Here is a 17,890-nt window from a genome sequence, read left to right on the forward strand (position 1 = left end):
TTTTTAGTTTGTACCTATTTTTAATTTGTACCAATTTTCTTTTCATTTTTAATTTGTACCCATATATTAGTTTCTTTTTGTGCCCATATTTTTTAAAGTTTTATTTGTGTTTGTACCCATGTGTATACCGTCATGTGACATTTAATCAATGATAGAAAAATTACATGTGGTATATTTATGTTTTATGCCTAAACTTTGTATCATACATTTTGTACCAAAACTTATGTACTGATACATTCGTACCGAAACTTATGTACCAATGATATTATACTGAAATTTATGTACCAATGATATTGTACTGAAATTTATGTATCTATACATTCGTATTGAAACTTATGTATCAATGCATTCGTACCGAAACTTATGTACCGATGCAATCGTACCGAAACTTATGTACCGTTACAATTATACCAAAACTTATGTACCAAAACATATGTACTGATATATTCGTACCAAAACTTATGTACCGATGCATTCGTACCGAAACCTATGTACTGTTGCAATCGTATTGAAACTTATGTACTGATACAAGCATTCTGAAACTTATGTACCAATACATTCATACTGAAACTTATGTATCAATGCAATCGTACCGATAAGATTCACTAGAGTCCAAAATCTGCATTGTTTTGACTTCAGATTATAGATTATTGAATCTTAAAGAACGGACGCTTATCAAATAGTAAACACGAGAGCAGGGTCAAGATTGTGTTTATAATTAGGACATTGCATTTGGTTAAGCCTCAATGTTCAAGTTTTTGATTTTTTCTTATTTCTTCTCTAGTTGTTTATATTAACCTTGTATACAATTAGTGTTGTGATTGTTTATATTTAGTATTGTTAAATTTCTCTATTATTTATATTCATATTTCTTAAAATTGTTCTAACATTTTAAAGGCAGAAATATTTATGGGAGAATTAGAAAAAGTGGATTGCAAAAATTCTCATAAAGTATAAAAACTGACATCATAAGATGTTGAATAAGCAATCACTTGGAAGAAAGGGCATTTCTCATATGGTTCGATAATGGGAGAGATTTTGAGAGAAGTGGTTTGCTAGGTGGGTTTTATTCATTGCTCACTAAAATATATTGCTTTCCTGCCAACTTTACTTTCTAAAAAGAATAATTGCAAATATCATAAGAAACTTAGAAGACAAAGATAGCTGTAGCTAGTATATGGCGTTATGAAATTGTGCTAAAACAATTCAAAGGACAAAGAGGAGTAGTGGTAACTTGAAGAAGGGGAGTTCCCAGTCTGGGATGCCCATGGAACCAATTGGCCTCAGCTACAAAGAAAATGCTCTGAGCCTAACATCTAATGTGGATAAATTTTTCAGAGTACCCGGGTACATGAGACAGCTGGAGTACCCACCCAATAAATATCTGACATGTGGCAAATATGTTTTCTATTAAATTTCATGCCTTTATTTTTGTTTTGTTCGAGATAAGTCTATTAATAAAATATTTCATATGTGGGAAAAAGAAAAAAAAGTTTAACTCCATTAATTTCTCAATATTTTCATCTTCTTTCTTTGCTGGGTTCAAGCCCTTGTTGGTGTTGCGTATGAGCATGCTGATAACGTTTTATGACCTATTTTATCTAAGAGAAAGAGAGTGTGCATTATAGACAATATAAAGAAGGGTTTGAAGAATTATGTATATTATTCTGTAGACCTTTTGTCTTTATTTATGGTAAACTAATGATGATTTCTTTATTCTACAAGTAAAACAATCCCAAAGGAAAATGATCTTGTAGTATCTAAATACAATCTACTAATTATTTACACAATCATACATGTCCTAGAAAAGACCTTATGCCTTTATTTTCCACAATTATAATGATTTACACAATTTTACAATCTTAAAAGGAAAGGACATTATGCCTTTATTTTCTATATTGACCTTTTTACTATACATTTTGAAAAGGGCTATATTTAATTACTTAAGAAAACCTCAATATTCTTACATTCAATGAAAGTTTTAGAAAGTTAGGAACTTTTAAACCTAATTTCAAATCTAGGAGCAGAGAGAGATCCCGGTGCACCAAAAGTGGAGAAAAGAGTCTTTTTCTAAACCATAAATAGATATTGCATATTTTCGTATCAAAAAAGAGATACTGCATGTTTTATTATAAAAAAGTAGACGCTGCACGTGAGGGAAAGAGAGAATTATACATGAGAGATAGAGAGAGGAAGAAAATAGAAGGAAAACAGAGTGAAATTCTTTTGGTTAATTCTTTTACTCAAAGTCTTGAAAGCCTTGTTGCCGGATTTGCTCCTCCCGCACGGCAGCTGTGGCTGACTGTATTCAGCCTTCCTCAACCCTCCTCCCTTTCTCTTTCTTGTGGTTGTTGAGGCAGAGAAGATATGAGCAACCCAAGTCCCATGGTTGTTCTAGTCCTCTGGTTTCTTTGTTATCTTAATAGCCAGGGCATGACAGAAAGTAGCAATGTATGTGTACCAACATATCTCAAACACATTTTCTTCTTCTTTCTTTAGAAAATTCTGGATTCGATTTTGGTACCCTAACTTATCACTTTCAACCAACAGGTACACCATGCGCAACACCAACAAGGGCTTGAACCTGGCAAAGAAAGAAGATGAACAGATTGAGAAATTAATGGAGTTCAACTTTTTTTTTCTTTTTCCCGCATATAAAAATATTTTATTAATAGACTTATCTCGAACAAAACAAAAATAAAAGCATGAAATTTAATAGAAAACATATTTGCCACATGTCAGATATTTATTGGGTGGGAACTCCAGCTGTCTCATGTACCCGGGTACTCTGAAAAATTTCTCCACATTAGATGTTAGGCTCAGAGCATTTACTTTGTAGCTGAGGCCAATTGGTTCCATGGGCATCCCAGACTGAGAACTCCCCTTCTTCAAGTTACCACTACTCCTCTTTGTCCTTTGAATCGTTTTAGCACAATTTCAGAACGCCATATGCTAGCTACAGCTATCTTTGTCTTCTAAGTTTCTTATGATATTTGCAATTATTCTTTTTAGAAAGTAAAGTTGGCAGGAAAGCAATATATTTTAGTGAGCAATGAATAAAACCCACCTAGCAAACCACTTCTCTCAAAATCTCTCCCATTATCGAACCATATGAGAAATGCCCTTTCTTCCAAGTGATTGCTTATTCAACATCTTATGATGTCAGTTTTTATACTTTATGAGAATTTTTGCAATCCACTTTTTCTAATTCTCCCATAAATATTTCTGTCTTTAAAATGTTAGAACAATTTTAAGAAATATGAATATAAATAATAGAGAAATTTAACAATACTAAATATAAACAATCACAACACTAATTGTATACAAGGTTAATATAAACAACTAGAGAGGAAATAAGAAAAATTCAAAAACTTGAACATTGAGGCTTAACCAAATGCAATGTCCTAATTATAAACACAATCTTGACCCTGCTCTCGTGTTTACTATTTGATAAGCGTCCGTCCTTTAAGATTCAACAATCTATAATCTGAAATCAAAAGAATACAAATTTTGGACTCTGGTAAATCTTATCGGTACGATTGCATTGATACATAAGTTTCAGTATGAATGTATTGGTACATAAGTTTCGGAACGCTTGTATCAGTACATAAGTTTCAGTACGATTGCAACAGTACATAGGTTTCGGTATGAATGCATCGGTACATAAGTTTTGGTACGAATATATCAGTACATATGTTTTGGTACATAAGTTTTGGTATAATTGTAACGGTACATAAGTTTCGGTACGATTGCATCGGTACATAAGTTTCGGTACGAATGCATTGATACATAAGTTTCAATACGAATGTATCGATACATAAATTTCGGTACAATATCATCGGTACATAAGTTTCGGTACGAATGTATCGGTACATAAGTTTTGTTACAAAATGTCACGGCACATAACTATAGTGCATACATAGGTACATAATATGTATATACATATATAAAGAAATCTATGCACAATGAATAATATATGATATATATGACTTATTTTATTGTGAATAATAATTGTTAAACAATATTTTTATTTTGTATGAGGATCAATATATAGCCTACATACAAAAGCTCATTAATTATTAGAACCTAATTAATATTTTATCATTACAATTAATGTCAAGGACTAAAGTTAGTTTTTAATCATATACATGGTTTTATTCTGAAAGTAATTTTCTTGAATGATTGAAATAAAATTTTCTATATTATTTGTTATAATATTTGTTTGTACCATACTTGACCAATCCCGAAACTACTGAGCACCGGTCAACGTTATACCGTCAAAGACCCAGAAGAGCTTCCCTTCAACCAGGAGGCCAATCACAATATGATACGTGTCGACATTAGAAGCTAATCACAGCGCGACACGTGTCAACATCAGAAGCCAATCACAATACGACACGTGTCAATGTTAGAACAAAATTAGAAACTCTCTTCTATAAATAGGGATCATTCTCCCACAATAATCTCTAATGTCATTTTGTACTAAACTATTCACTAGAACTCACAAAATGAGAGCTTGAACCTATGTATTTGTGTAAACCCTTCACAATTAATGAGAACTCCTCTACTCCGTGGACGTAGCCGATCTGGGTGAACCACGTACATCTTGTGTTTGCTTCCCTGTCCCTATTCATTTACGTACTTATCTTCACTAGTGATCGAAGCAACCAAACGAAGGTCACAAACCTGACACTTTCTGTTGTACCAAAGTCCTCGCTGATTTTGTGCATCAACAATTGGCGCCGTCTGTGGGAAAGACACTTACTCCCACTCTCTTCAGCTTTGTTAAGCTGGTTTCCACCGATCGTACACTTTCTTTTGGCCAAACATCTCTCTCCAACATGGGGAGCGAAAGAAGCCATAGCATACAGAATGACACCCCCATTGGACCTAGTATGAAGCAACGAAAGCAGGAAGGAAATATAGTTACTCTTCAAGCTAAAGTCGATGAGTTAGAAGCTCAGAACAACAAGATAGTGATGAGGAACGAGGTCATCCAGGAGCAGTATGAAAAACTTTTCGAGATGCTTCACGAGGCTAGGCATGCTCAAGCACACAAGCTCGTCGCCCCTGCTGAGGTCAACAATTATCTGAATGCCCCCCAACACGGAGGGTCACCGATATCCAACACGGACATCCCTGATAGGGATCGAGCTACACATCAATGTGATAATCAACATGAGACTTCTCTTAACCCAGCGGCTTCAACCCGAAGCAGAAGAAGTAGAGGAAAGTAGAGGAAAGCACCTCTTCACAGAGGGAGTGGAAGGATCAAAAGCCGTCTATCGCGATTGTCGAGATTTCCTAAAGCAACGTCGAGAGAATCTCATCCACATAAGCTCGAAGATCAATGACCCAAGAGTTTCTGAAAGACTCGGTCCTCTTCCACGACCCAGGCCAGCAGCCAATCTAGGGAATGGGCAACAAGTCCCAGAAGAACATGAAGGTACAGGGGACTCGGAAATATTCCGACATACTTACTCTAGGAGTCAGTGTGATGAGTCCAAGGAAAAATCACATTATCTTGATCAAACTTTCCTACTTACAAGAGGCGATGGGGACTTACGGAAGAAAACTTTAGTGGTGCACAACTCCACTCAGGACCCCCTTGTCCTACAGCTCTTGGAGGAAGTAAACAAGTTGAAGGCTGAACGTCAAACCGAGATATCTGACTGGAACCAACCCAGGCCTGGCCCCATCACAAGAAGGATCCTCAACACCCCCCTCCAAGCAAAGACAAAGCACAAGCTTGACTTACAACTCTATACTGGAAGGGAAAACCCGATTGAACACCTTAACCTTTTTTAGTCCACCATGGTATACCCGAGACACACCGAAGAAGAACGGTGCCTTCTCTTCCCCTCCACCCTCTCTGGCGGAGCTTTAAACTGGTATTGCCGTCTTCCACCTGAGACAGTAGACTCATTTGAAGAGTTGAGGAAGCTGTTTGTCTCTCAACACATCTTCTAGACCGATCGCTTGCATTCTGCAGATGACTTGTACACTATTCGCCAGAAGCCGGACGAGTCATTACGAAAGTATGCTGGTCGCTTCAGCCATGAGTATTCTCGTTGCGCTGAGGCAGATGACAAGACTGCCCTCAAGGCCTTCACGACAGGCTTACGTGACTGTTTCTTCAAGTACATGATCAACGCCAACACTTGGAAGACTTACTCTGAGGTGATGGCACAAGCTTACAACCATGCCTCCGCCGAGGCAAGGACATATCAAGGGAAACCCCCTACAGTCACCCCTTATCAGCAAGTAGGGAGTGGAGGCCAGATCCAACCAAATGAGAAGACCTCAACCTTCCAAATGGTAGCAGCACACCCCCCTGCCTCATTTAATGCTTCGCCAAGTCAGCAGACATATCAATCCCAAGGCAAAAGGAAAGATTTCCATCCTCACCAATCTCATTTTAATAAAAAGAATAAGGGGCACTATCGCAATAACTCAGGATATCGTCACAATAACGCCTGTCCCCAGGCAGTCAATGCAGTGGACCAATCACGTGCCAAGACAGGTCCTGCCCCAAGGTATGAGACATACACACATTTGAACGCTACATGCGCGTCTATCTACCCCAGTATAGCTCACCTGATACCAAAGCCAAAGCCAAGACAACCAGATTACAAGTCCACGAAGAACACGGACATGTTTTGTTGCTACCACGAGTATAATGGCCATGATGGCGAGAAGTGCATCATCCTCCGTGATCATATTGAAGCTTTGGCACGTGACGGAAAAATTGATCAGTTCCTCCTTCACCCTCCAAGGGATTACCGTAACCAACGCCAGGTGAATGTGATATATTCCATAAGCGGCGGCACACCCATGTCTGAATCTTCCAATAGGGCCATGAAAAACAGTGAACGAACTTTGAGACCTGGTCATCAAGTGTTTCACGTGGAAGACATCAGGGGAGGCAAGTATCAAAAGCCTAATTGGGATCCAATATGTTTCTACCCTGAGGAAGAAAGAGGTATCATCTACCCTCACAACGACCCGCTGATCGTGGAGGCTCACATAGCAAATTTTGATGTGAAACGAATCCTGATAGACACAGGTGCTTCAGTCAATATCATGTTTGCTGAAGCTTTCAAGGTACTCAATGTAGCTGAACACTTGCTTGATCGCTCGATTTCTCCTCTGATAAGCTTCTCTGGCGATATCGTACAACCTTTAGGGAGTATACACTTACCCCTCACCATTGGTACAGGCCCCTACACAGCTACTATTACCACTAACTTCCTAGTGGTCAATTGCCCGACGACATACAATGTCATCTTTGGGCGCACAAGCATCAATGATCTCAAGGCCATGGTATCCACACATATGTTGTTGATGAAGTTTCCAACCCCTTTCGGCAATGGATACATCAGAGGAGATCAACTTAGTGCTCGATCATGTTACAACACTTCAGTTAAGCAACAACACCTGCATGTCCCCAAAGAGACCCTCTCTATACATAACCAGGTAATAAAGACCAGTCAAGATGAAGCCAACTCGGATTTTCATGATAGCAACAGTCAACCCGACGACCCTCGAGATGACTCATTCACCCAGCAAGCATAACCCGCTGAAGAGTTAGAGAATGTCTCTATCTCCAAAGACCATCCAGATCGCATGGTGAAGATTGGCACCACTTTGTCACCACCCTTTCTGTTGTCGCTGATCTCATTTTTACAAGAGAATACCGAGGTCTTCGCTTGGTCATATAAAGATATGCCGGGCATCTCTCCCGATATCATCTGTCACCACTTGAGTATTGATCCCAAGACCAAACCAGTAAAACAGAAGCGAAGATCTTATGATGTTTAACGATACGAGGTGATGAAAGCAGAAGTTGAAAAACTCAAGGACATAGGCTTCGTCCGTGAAGTCAATTACCCAACATGGGTAGCAAATGTTATCCTTGTTAAGAAAAATCCGACCAAGGAAAGTCTCATACTTCAAAAGGTCTTGTGGAGAATGTGTGTCGACTACACCGACATAAACAAAGGATGCCCGAAGGATAGTTTCCCTCTTCCTCTCATTGATAGACTTATAGACTCTACGGCAGGGTGTGAGCTCTTGAGCTTCATGGACGCTTATTCAGGATACAACCAAATCCTCATGAACCCCTCAGACCAAGAACACACGACCTTCACTACTGACAGGGGACTATATTGCTATAAAGTCATGCCTTTCGGCCTAAAGAATGCAGGAGTAACTTATCAGAGACTGGTTAATTCAATGTTCGCCGAACAGATTGGGAAGAGCATGGAAGTTTACGTTGATGATATGCTAGTCAAGAGCAAACATGCTGACCAACACATCACCAACCTATCTGAAACTTTCACCATTCTAAAGAGGTATCGAATGAGGTTGAACCCCAACAAATGTGCCTTCGGTGTGGGATCTGGTAAATTCTTAGGCTTCATGATTAGCCAACGAGGCATTGAAGCTAACCCCGAAAAGATCAAAGCAATCCTCGAAATGAAAGAGCCAGTAACTTCAAAAGACATCCAAAGCCTTACTGGCAAGGTGGCAGCCTTAACCAGATTCATCTCTAAGGCCACAGACAAATGTGCTCCTTTCTTCAAAGCACTCAAGGGAAATAAGAAGTACATTACATGGACGGAGGAATGTGCCAAGGCATTCAGGAACCTCAAAGAGTACATGAGTAAAGCCCCTCTACTCTCCAAACCAGAAGTTGGTGACACTCTCATTATCTATCTATCGGTTTCGTCTTCAGCAGTCAGTTCTGTTCTTATTCGAATGGACAGTGGGGTCGAAAGGCCCGTCTACTACGCTAGCAAGGCCTTACAAGATGCGGAGACACGATACTCCAACATTGAGAAATTAGCTTTAGCATTGGTCATGTCTGCTCGAAAATTTCGCCCTTATTTCCAAGCACACGCCATCATCGTGCTTACCAATCACCCTCTTCGACAGATACTCCAGAGTCCTGACATGTCTGGGTGAATGATCAAATGAGCGATAGCATTGGGTGAGTTTGACATCTCCTACCAACCAAAACCAGCCGAAAAAGGTCAAGCTGTAGCAGATTTCATAGCCGACTTCACATATCCTGTTGACATTGCTTCTACACCTGAAGCAGTAGCTTCATTACCATCGGAAGCTCAGAAGATAGAATCAACAACCTCAGCATGGAGTCTGTATGTTGATGGCTCATCCAACCAACAGGGCTGCGGAGCAGGATTAGTCCTCACTACCCCCGATAAAGTGGCGATGGAATACGCTATTCGTTTCAAATTCAAGGCATCGAACAACGAGGCCGAATACGAAGCCCTTCTAGCAGGCTTACGTTTGGCCAAACATCTTGGAGTTAAACAAATTGATATCTTTAGTGACTCCCAATTAGTGGTCAACCAAGTCACGAACAACTTTGATGCTAAGGATAGCTCCATGGCAGTATATCTTGCACAAACACGACTTTTGCTCAAGCACTTCCACTACCAGATCACCCAAGTTCCTCGAGCGGCAAACAGTCATGCAGACGCTTTGGCCCGCCTCGCCTCGGCAGTGGAAGACAAGATTGGGAGAAAAATTCATGTCGAATTTTTGGCAGCACCAAACACCATGGTCGCGGAAGTGTGCAATTTACAACAAGGAGATAGTTGGATCACCCCAATTTATAAATTCCTTGCCCATGGCACCCTCCCAAATGACAAAGTCCAAGCTAAGCAGATTCAATACAAGTCTGCTCGCTACCTGATCATTAATGACCAACTCTACAAGCGCGGTTTTACCCTGCCCTACTTAAGATGCTTTACACCTGCGAAGGCGGAAATTGTCCTTCGGGAAATACATGAAGGAGTCTGCGGAGATCATGCTGGGTCTCGATCCCTAGCACACAAGACTTTTTGCCAAGGATACTATTGGCCAACACTCCACCAAGATGCCATCAGAATATCTCGCTCATGTGATAAGTGTCAACGCTACGCAACTATCCCTCACTCCCCTCCCGAGCCGCTCACTCCTATGATCAGCCCTTGGCCCTTCGCCCAATGGGGACTTGATTTGATCGGCCCAATGCCTGCAGGGAAGGGCAAGGTCAGCTATGCAATCGTTGCAGTTGACTACTTCACAAAGTGGGCTGAAGTAGAACCTTGGCAACCATTACTGAGGCAAAAATAGAAGACTTAGTATGGAAGAACATCCTCTGCAGATTCGGCATTCCCAATGCGATAGTCACGGACAATAGGCGGCAGTTCGACAACAAGAACTTCAGGATGTTCTGCTCTAAGTTCAACATCAACTTATGTTTTGCCTCTCCAGCCCATCCCCAGTCTAATGGACAAGTCGAGGCCGTTAACAAAATAATCAAGCGCACTCTGAAAACTAGCTTGGACAAAGCTAAAGGTTGTTGGCCAGAATTCGTACCCCAAGTTCTTTGGTCATACCGCACTTCATATCGGACTTCCACAGGAGAAACTCCATTCTCGCTTGCTTTTGGTACAGAAGCAGTTGTCCCGGTTGAGCTTGAGCAAGTAACATACCGAATCCAGAACTACATGCAGAGTGAAAACGACAAACAACTCACCCTCAACCTGGATCTAGTCGAGGAACACAAAAATCAGGCTCACCTGAGGAATGTCGCCTACAAGCAGCGCATCTCCAACTACTACGACTCAAGGGTCAAACCTCGCTCCTTCAAAGTGGGAGACTGGGTACTGAAGAAAAGATTACTCTGTGATAGAGTCTCGAGTGAATGAACACTCAGTCCTAACTGGGATGGACCGTTCGAGGTCATCGGCATCAGCCGCCCTGGCTCCTACAAGCTCAGAAGCTCCGACGGCAAGACCCTTGGCCATCCATGGAATGCTGACCACTTGAAGTACTATTACAAATAGACTCACATTGTACAAGTGTTAAGCTACAGCTGTTCGGCATCCTATGTAACAAAGACCATTTGGTATGAATTCAATAAAGAGGTGATTTAGCCAACTCGGCCCTAAACTCTTTTACATTCTGAGCAATGAAACACTCAAGTGTTGAAGCTTCAACGCAAATGTTTCCAATACAAAACAAAATCTAAGTATGTGTCAACAAGACTATACAAAGGATCTACATCATACATTCCAACACATTCATACATAAACATCATACATTCCAACACATTCATATATAAACATCATACATTCCAATACATTCATACATAAACATCATACATTCCAACACATTCATACATAAACATCATACATTCCAACACATCCATACATAAGCCAACTGTGCTTCGAAAGGGTTCAACACACTTTGTGTCATTCGACATTTGCCACAATGTGCCTCGACACCTTGCCCTTATTCTCACCAACTAGGTGATGAAGGAACTCACTTTCGTGCCACCAATTAGGTGATGAAATGTACAACCCGTACTCTAATATTATTTGGAAACTTGCCACCCTTATCACCAATCAGGTGAAGAATGAACTCATCTTCATGCCACCAACCAGGTGATGAAATGTACAACGCGTACTCTCCTTCATGTCACCAACCAGGTGATGAAATGTGATGAAAGGTGATTAAGGAATTCACATTCATACCACCAACCAAGTGATGAAAGCAACCCACCATTCATTCCACTAACCAGAAGACGAGTGGTACAACTTGTACATGTGAACTCCTAGCATTCACAAATAATAAAAAACCCGCAAGCTTTACAACTCAACTAGGGGAGCACTTATGCCTAACAAGAGCTATAGTCACCAACAAAGTCTTATTGCAAGCCAACAATGGCTTCAGTGCATGGTATACGAAGATCAAGCTCTTCAGCCCTCTTGCATCTGCTTCAGACATTTTTCCTCTATAACAATGCAAACACTACAACTCATAGAAAGCTTCACACGCTCTTGATCAAGACTGTTCAAAGCAATTCAATTTATATGGTTCATCCAAACCTTCGACTACTACAAGATGTGGCTTGCATCACAATCTCTCGCTCAACAGTGCGGAAGCAAAATTTGTATACGTTGTCTCTCCCACATTTTCAAATTTCTAGTTTTCCCAAAAAAAAAAAAAAAAAAAGAGGAAATTGGAAATTGGGAAATTCAACAAAGCTTCATCAATTGAGGACAAATATCAATCTCAAAAGCTTCGCACTATCTTCATCAAGATAGTGTGAAGCAAAATCAATTTATGGTGCCAACAAAAGCTTCATCAATGGAGGACAAATATCAATCTCAAAAGCTTCGCACTATCTTCATCAAGATAGTGTGAAGCAAAATTAATTTATGGTGCCAACAAAAGCTTCACCTATAAAGCTTCAACACCAAAGCTTCACCTATAAAGCTTCAACACCAAAGCTTCACCTATCAAGCTTCAACACCAAAGCTTCACCTATCAAGCTTTAACCCCAAAGATTCACCTACAATACAAAATTTCAACACCAAAACATATAAAAGCTTCACACACTCTTCATCAAGATAGTGTGAAGCAAAATCAATTTATGGTGCCCAACAAAGCTTCAACCTCAAAGCTTCACCTACAAAGCTTCAACACCAAAGCTTCACCTACAACGCTTTAAAATATATATATATATATATATATATATATATATATATATTATTTTTAATTTTTATTTTTTCAGAAATTCGAAAATTCAAAAATCCAGAAATTTGAAAATTCAAAAAAAAAAAAAAAAAAATCGAAAAAAACAATAAATAAATTTCCCTAGGCCTCCTCTTCTTTGGGCCTAACAACTTTCATAACAAATATATATGAAGAAGGAGTTTTGGGCTACCACTTAGAAAGGAAATACCTCATTTGTCAACTCCCTCGACCAGAGACTTGGGGGATTCCTACCATATGCTACTGCACCTTGATACTCGGAAGTCTCACAACCACTCAGTGACTTGGATTTTTCAAGTCTCCAAACGAGAAGTTTTCCTCACTCGGGAAATTAAGGGAGCACTACCTCAACCTACATGCTTCACTCACAAAGTTTCAACATACAAGCTTCAACAAAAGAAAAATTCAAAGAACTTAATGAAGAAGGCCTTGGTGTATTTAACACAATACGTTGAAATGAAGCAAATCTTGTTTATTGATATTTCCGATAAGTTACAAATATGTACATATACATGAATCAAAATAAACAAATACGAGGGAGCCTTCACAAAGGTTGCTCAGGGGAAGTCTCAGCAGTCGGTAGAGCCCCAGAAAGAGAAAGCACCAGAGGGTGGTTATCCGAAGCCTCAGTACTGGACAGAACCCCAGAAGGAGGAGGCATCGGAGGTTGATCATTTGGAGCTTCATTACGCGGTACAGCCCCAGAAGACGACGGCAATAAATGCCTTTGGAACAAACCCACAAACCGCTGATGATCAAGTAAAACATGACCATCAGATTTCTTCATCTGGTCAAGCTTCCTCTTCATGTTTGTAGCATAGTCATGTGCGAGCCGGTGCAATTGTTTATTCTCATGCTTGAGCCCTCTAATCTCCTGTTTGAGACTCATCACTTCAGCAGCCAATGATTCAACTTGGCGGGTTCTAGCAAATAGGCGTTGGGCCATATTAGACACAGAACCTGCACACTAAACACTAAGAGCCAGAGAATCCTTAACAGCCAACTCATCAGACCGTTTGGAAAGTAGTCTGTTATCTTTGGGAGTGAGAAGGTTCCTGGCCACCACCGCAGCGGTCATATCATTCTTCATCACATAATCCCCAACGGTAAGAGGACCAGTAGAGGATATGAAGGATGGGCGCCATATGTTGTCTGGAGAAGGCGTGGCTGTCTCTTCTCCAAGGTTCAAGTCAAAACGACGGTCGGAGGGGCCAGACATTTTCAAAGGTGTTGAAGAAGGAAGAGGTCAGACAAATCAAGATCTTAGAAGTGCAAGAAGGGAGTTTCTATTGGTGGAGATTCAAGTGTGCTGTGGAACTTAATGACAACCTCTATAAAAATCTGCACTCGACGGAGCTTCAGAAATCGAAGAGGCGTTTGCTTTCTCAAACATCAACTCATCGGGTACCACATATAACTTTGCCAAAGATCTTTGATAAAGTTTAGGCACGAGAATTTCGAAGTTCCAGCTACCCTACTATTACCCACAAGGGTAAAGGAACAGCACCACTGCTTGACAACTGGAAAGTCCCTATGTGTGTCGACCTCCGTGTTCTGTGGCAAGACAGGCTGGCAAGAACATCCAACCTTTACTCACATTCGAGAAAAGACTCCCAACATAATTACTTTCTCAAAAACCGAAACGGCACCGCTTTCCGAATCTCGAGAGCCAGATCCCCGACGGGATTGCTTGTTTGAAAACCGAAGAGGCACAGCTCTCAGAACTTCGAGAGCCAGATTTCCTTAGATAAAGCTTGTCTGTAATCTTCACACGCAACATTAGCTTTCCAGATACCACATACCACTTTTTCAAAGTGCTCTGACAAAGTTAAAACACGTGAAGCTGGCAGCTCCCACTACATTGCTGTGACCAAGAAGGGTAAAGGAATAGCTTTACTACTTGTTATTGGGAAATCCCTATATACGTCGACCTCCTTCCTCAACGGATAGGCAAACCTGCAAAAATGCTCAACCCTTTCTCGCATTCGAGAATGCACCCTCAACATAACCTCTCGAAATACTCAGCTTTATTTCCCCCGATAATACCTCAGCAAATAAGCCACACCAAGAACAAGAGTATCTCATATCATCAGGGTCGAAAGCAAGAGTATCCCGTATCATGCTTTCTCCCTATCCTTGTCTTCGTCATTGTCCACACCTGCAGGACAAAGAGAAAGAGAGCAGTAAGTCGGAACCTGAAATCAAACCTCCAATCTGGAACTGACTGCCTGAGACCTTTGCCTGGTTGCTTACTTAACATTGCTCTCGAGAACTCATCCTCAACTGCTGTCAAGGTCATGAATTCCACCGGTAAATACCTCATGACAATTGATCAGATATTGGCTCTTTACACTGAAGCTGCCAATCGTGGATGCGTCACTATGAAGGAATGTTCTGAAGGACCATTTAAATGAAAATGTTGCACACCACTTCTGCCATGCAAAAGATTGAAGCAGAAGGTTCAACGGTGAGCTGAAACAGATCACTACAGCACGACACCTTTCCATACCACATTCACTATTCCGTCAACAGCAAAAGTATCCCATATCATCAAGGTCGAACGTACTATAGATTTGATGGACTTGTTTTGACCCTCAAATTCTTGAGTCGGCCTTATACTCTGAAGGGAACCAGAAAACCCTCCAGCACAGTTCAAGAATAAGCCTGTGGAAAGTTACTTCTTCAAAAGCAAAAGTATCTCATATCATCTCTTCTCCATTTGCTTCTCCTTATCCTGGCAGCTGAATGAGAGACAAGGAGAAGGAGAACAATCAACCGGAAGCTGAAGTCGAACCTCCGATCCTGGGTTGCTTGCTTGGAAGTTTGACTGCTTACCTTGTCTGTCACCTCTTTCGGCAGATCTCCTAGCTCGGCGACTTGGGGGACTCCTACTATAGGGTTTGTATCGCACTTGACCAAGCCCGAAAGTACAAGTAAGCTTCAAGTGAAATTGATACATTACCTTGTGCATCTTCATCGGTTAAAGATATCACCCCTGGATGGAGGAAAAGTACTTCCAGAGAAGATGCCACTTCTACATATGAGACAAATAAGGTAAGTGAAAATGATACCACACTTCGGTACTTAGAAGTTTCGTGATTACTCAATGGCTTGGATCTTGCAAGTGCCCAACCGAGGAGCTTCCCTCACTCGGGAACTTAGGGGAGCACTGTTTGTACCGTACTTGACCAATCCCGAAACTACTGAGCACCGGTCAACGTTATACCGTCAAAGACCCAGAAGAGCTTCCCTTCAACCAGGAGGCCAATCACAATACGACACGTGTCGACATCAGAAGCTAATCACAGCGCGACACGTGTCAACATCAGAAGCCAATCACAATACGACACGTGTCAATGTTAGAACAAAACTAGAAACTCTCTTCTATAAATAGGGATCATTCTCCTAAAATAATCTCTAATGTCATTTTGTACTAAACTATTCACTAGAACTCACAAAATGAGAGCTTGAACCTATGTATTTGTGTAAACCCTTCACAATTAATGAGAACTCCTCTACTCCGTGGACGTAGCCGATCTGAGTGAACCACGTACATCTTGTGTTTGCTTCCCTGTCCCTATTCATTTACGTACTTATCTTCACTAGTGATCGAAGCAACCAAGCGAATGTCACAAACCTGACACTTTCTGTTGTACCAAAGTCCTCGCTGATTTTGTGCATCAACAATATTATATTATGATATTAAATATCGAACACTTGTTTTTCCAATAGGTAATGCTAGAGAGATCAAAATTTAAACTAAAAATCAAATGAAGTGATTGTTAATGATTGAATTTTTACTTAAGTATTGATTAACATACTAATTTCTTTTGGTGACACATCATTTAATTTACAATTTAGTTTAAAATTTTGGCCTTTCTAGCATTATTTTTTTCAAGTTATCCTGTTCAAATAATAGCTACCTATCTCACATGATGATGATGTTATGCTCGGAACATTTACTTTGTAGCGGAGGTCAATTAGGTCCATGGGCATCCTAGATTGGCATCCTCCCCTCTCCAAGTTATCAGTACTCCTCTTTTGTCCTTTTGTACTTTGACTTTTTTTTCTTTTCGTATACTTACTTTGAATTATTTTAGCACAATTTTAGAACACTACATGCTAGTAGGGCTGGGTTCGGTTTGAAACGGTTCGGTTTTTTGCCAAAACCGAAACCGAACCGAAATTTCGGTTCGGTTCAATTTTTTTTCGGTTTTTTTCGGTTCGGTTTTTTTTCGGTTCGGTTTTTTTCGGTTCGGTTTCGGTCCGGTTCGGTTATTTTTTATTTTTTATTTTTTTTATAAAATGTAAACTTTCATTAAACTTACATACATGTCAAAAGCCCACAACTAAACACAAACAAAAAAATGGGCCAGCACAACAACCCAACCCAAGGGTTAAGCCCGAAAAAGAAAGAAAAAAACTGAAAGCCTAGCTGCCTAGCTGCTTAGTTCCCTTGCTGCCTTCGAAGCAAGCTCCGGCGACCATGAACCAGCAATCCAACAAACACCAGAGGTGAAGACCATGAATCGCGATATCCAATCACGATTTCCTGCCTTTGACGACCCCTGAGCACAAACAAACATAATTTTCCTTCAGCTTATGAATTAACAATCACAAATTTTGCACCTTTATGACAATAAAAACATTATTTCCAGTGTTCAAACAGACTGAAACATATAATAGAACCAACCAACTTCACCCCCACCTACCCTTTTAGAACTTAAACAAAAGGCCAAGGACATTTGTATGTATAACTGTGTCATACAGAAATTCATCCACTGATCAACAAGACGAGGAGTCAAACTTACTGAAGTCCTCTGCTAATTTAGACCACCATTTGCCTCAATGTATATATAACCATTTGACTCAGCCAAACCTACAACGCCGGAACAAAACCAAAGTCATTCAAATCCTTGAACAAGCGAGTTTCGAAAAAATAAATTTAGATTGTATCTTTTTAATACAAAACCATGAAAGCAAATGAAATACCTCAGCCCTAGTGTCGGTATCTGCAAGCCGTTGCTTTATGTCTCTTGCTATCGAAAAGAAAACTTGCTCCACATTAAGATTCGTCTTTGCACTCTGCGTTACACAATATCTTCAGTAAACGGAAACACTTATTATTCAACTAGTTTCCGGTAGAGTTGGGGGCTGCGGTAGACGGAGTTGGGGGCGAGACGACGTGAGATGACGGGAACGACCTCGAAAGAGGCACGTAGCAGAGATCGAATCAGTAATCCAAATAACAATTGAAACAAATATCCAAATACACAAATCCAAAAACCAAATGCAAAAAAGGGATTATAATTGTCAG

The sequence above is a fragment of the Malus sylvestris genome, chromosome 14 (genome assembly GCF_916048215.2).
Source record: "Malus sylvestris chromosome 14, drMalSylv7.2, whole genome shotgun sequence".
NCBI classification, from domain to species: domain Eukaryota; kingdom Viridiplantae; phylum Streptophyta; class Magnoliopsida; order Rosales; family Rosaceae; genus Malus; species Malus sylvestris.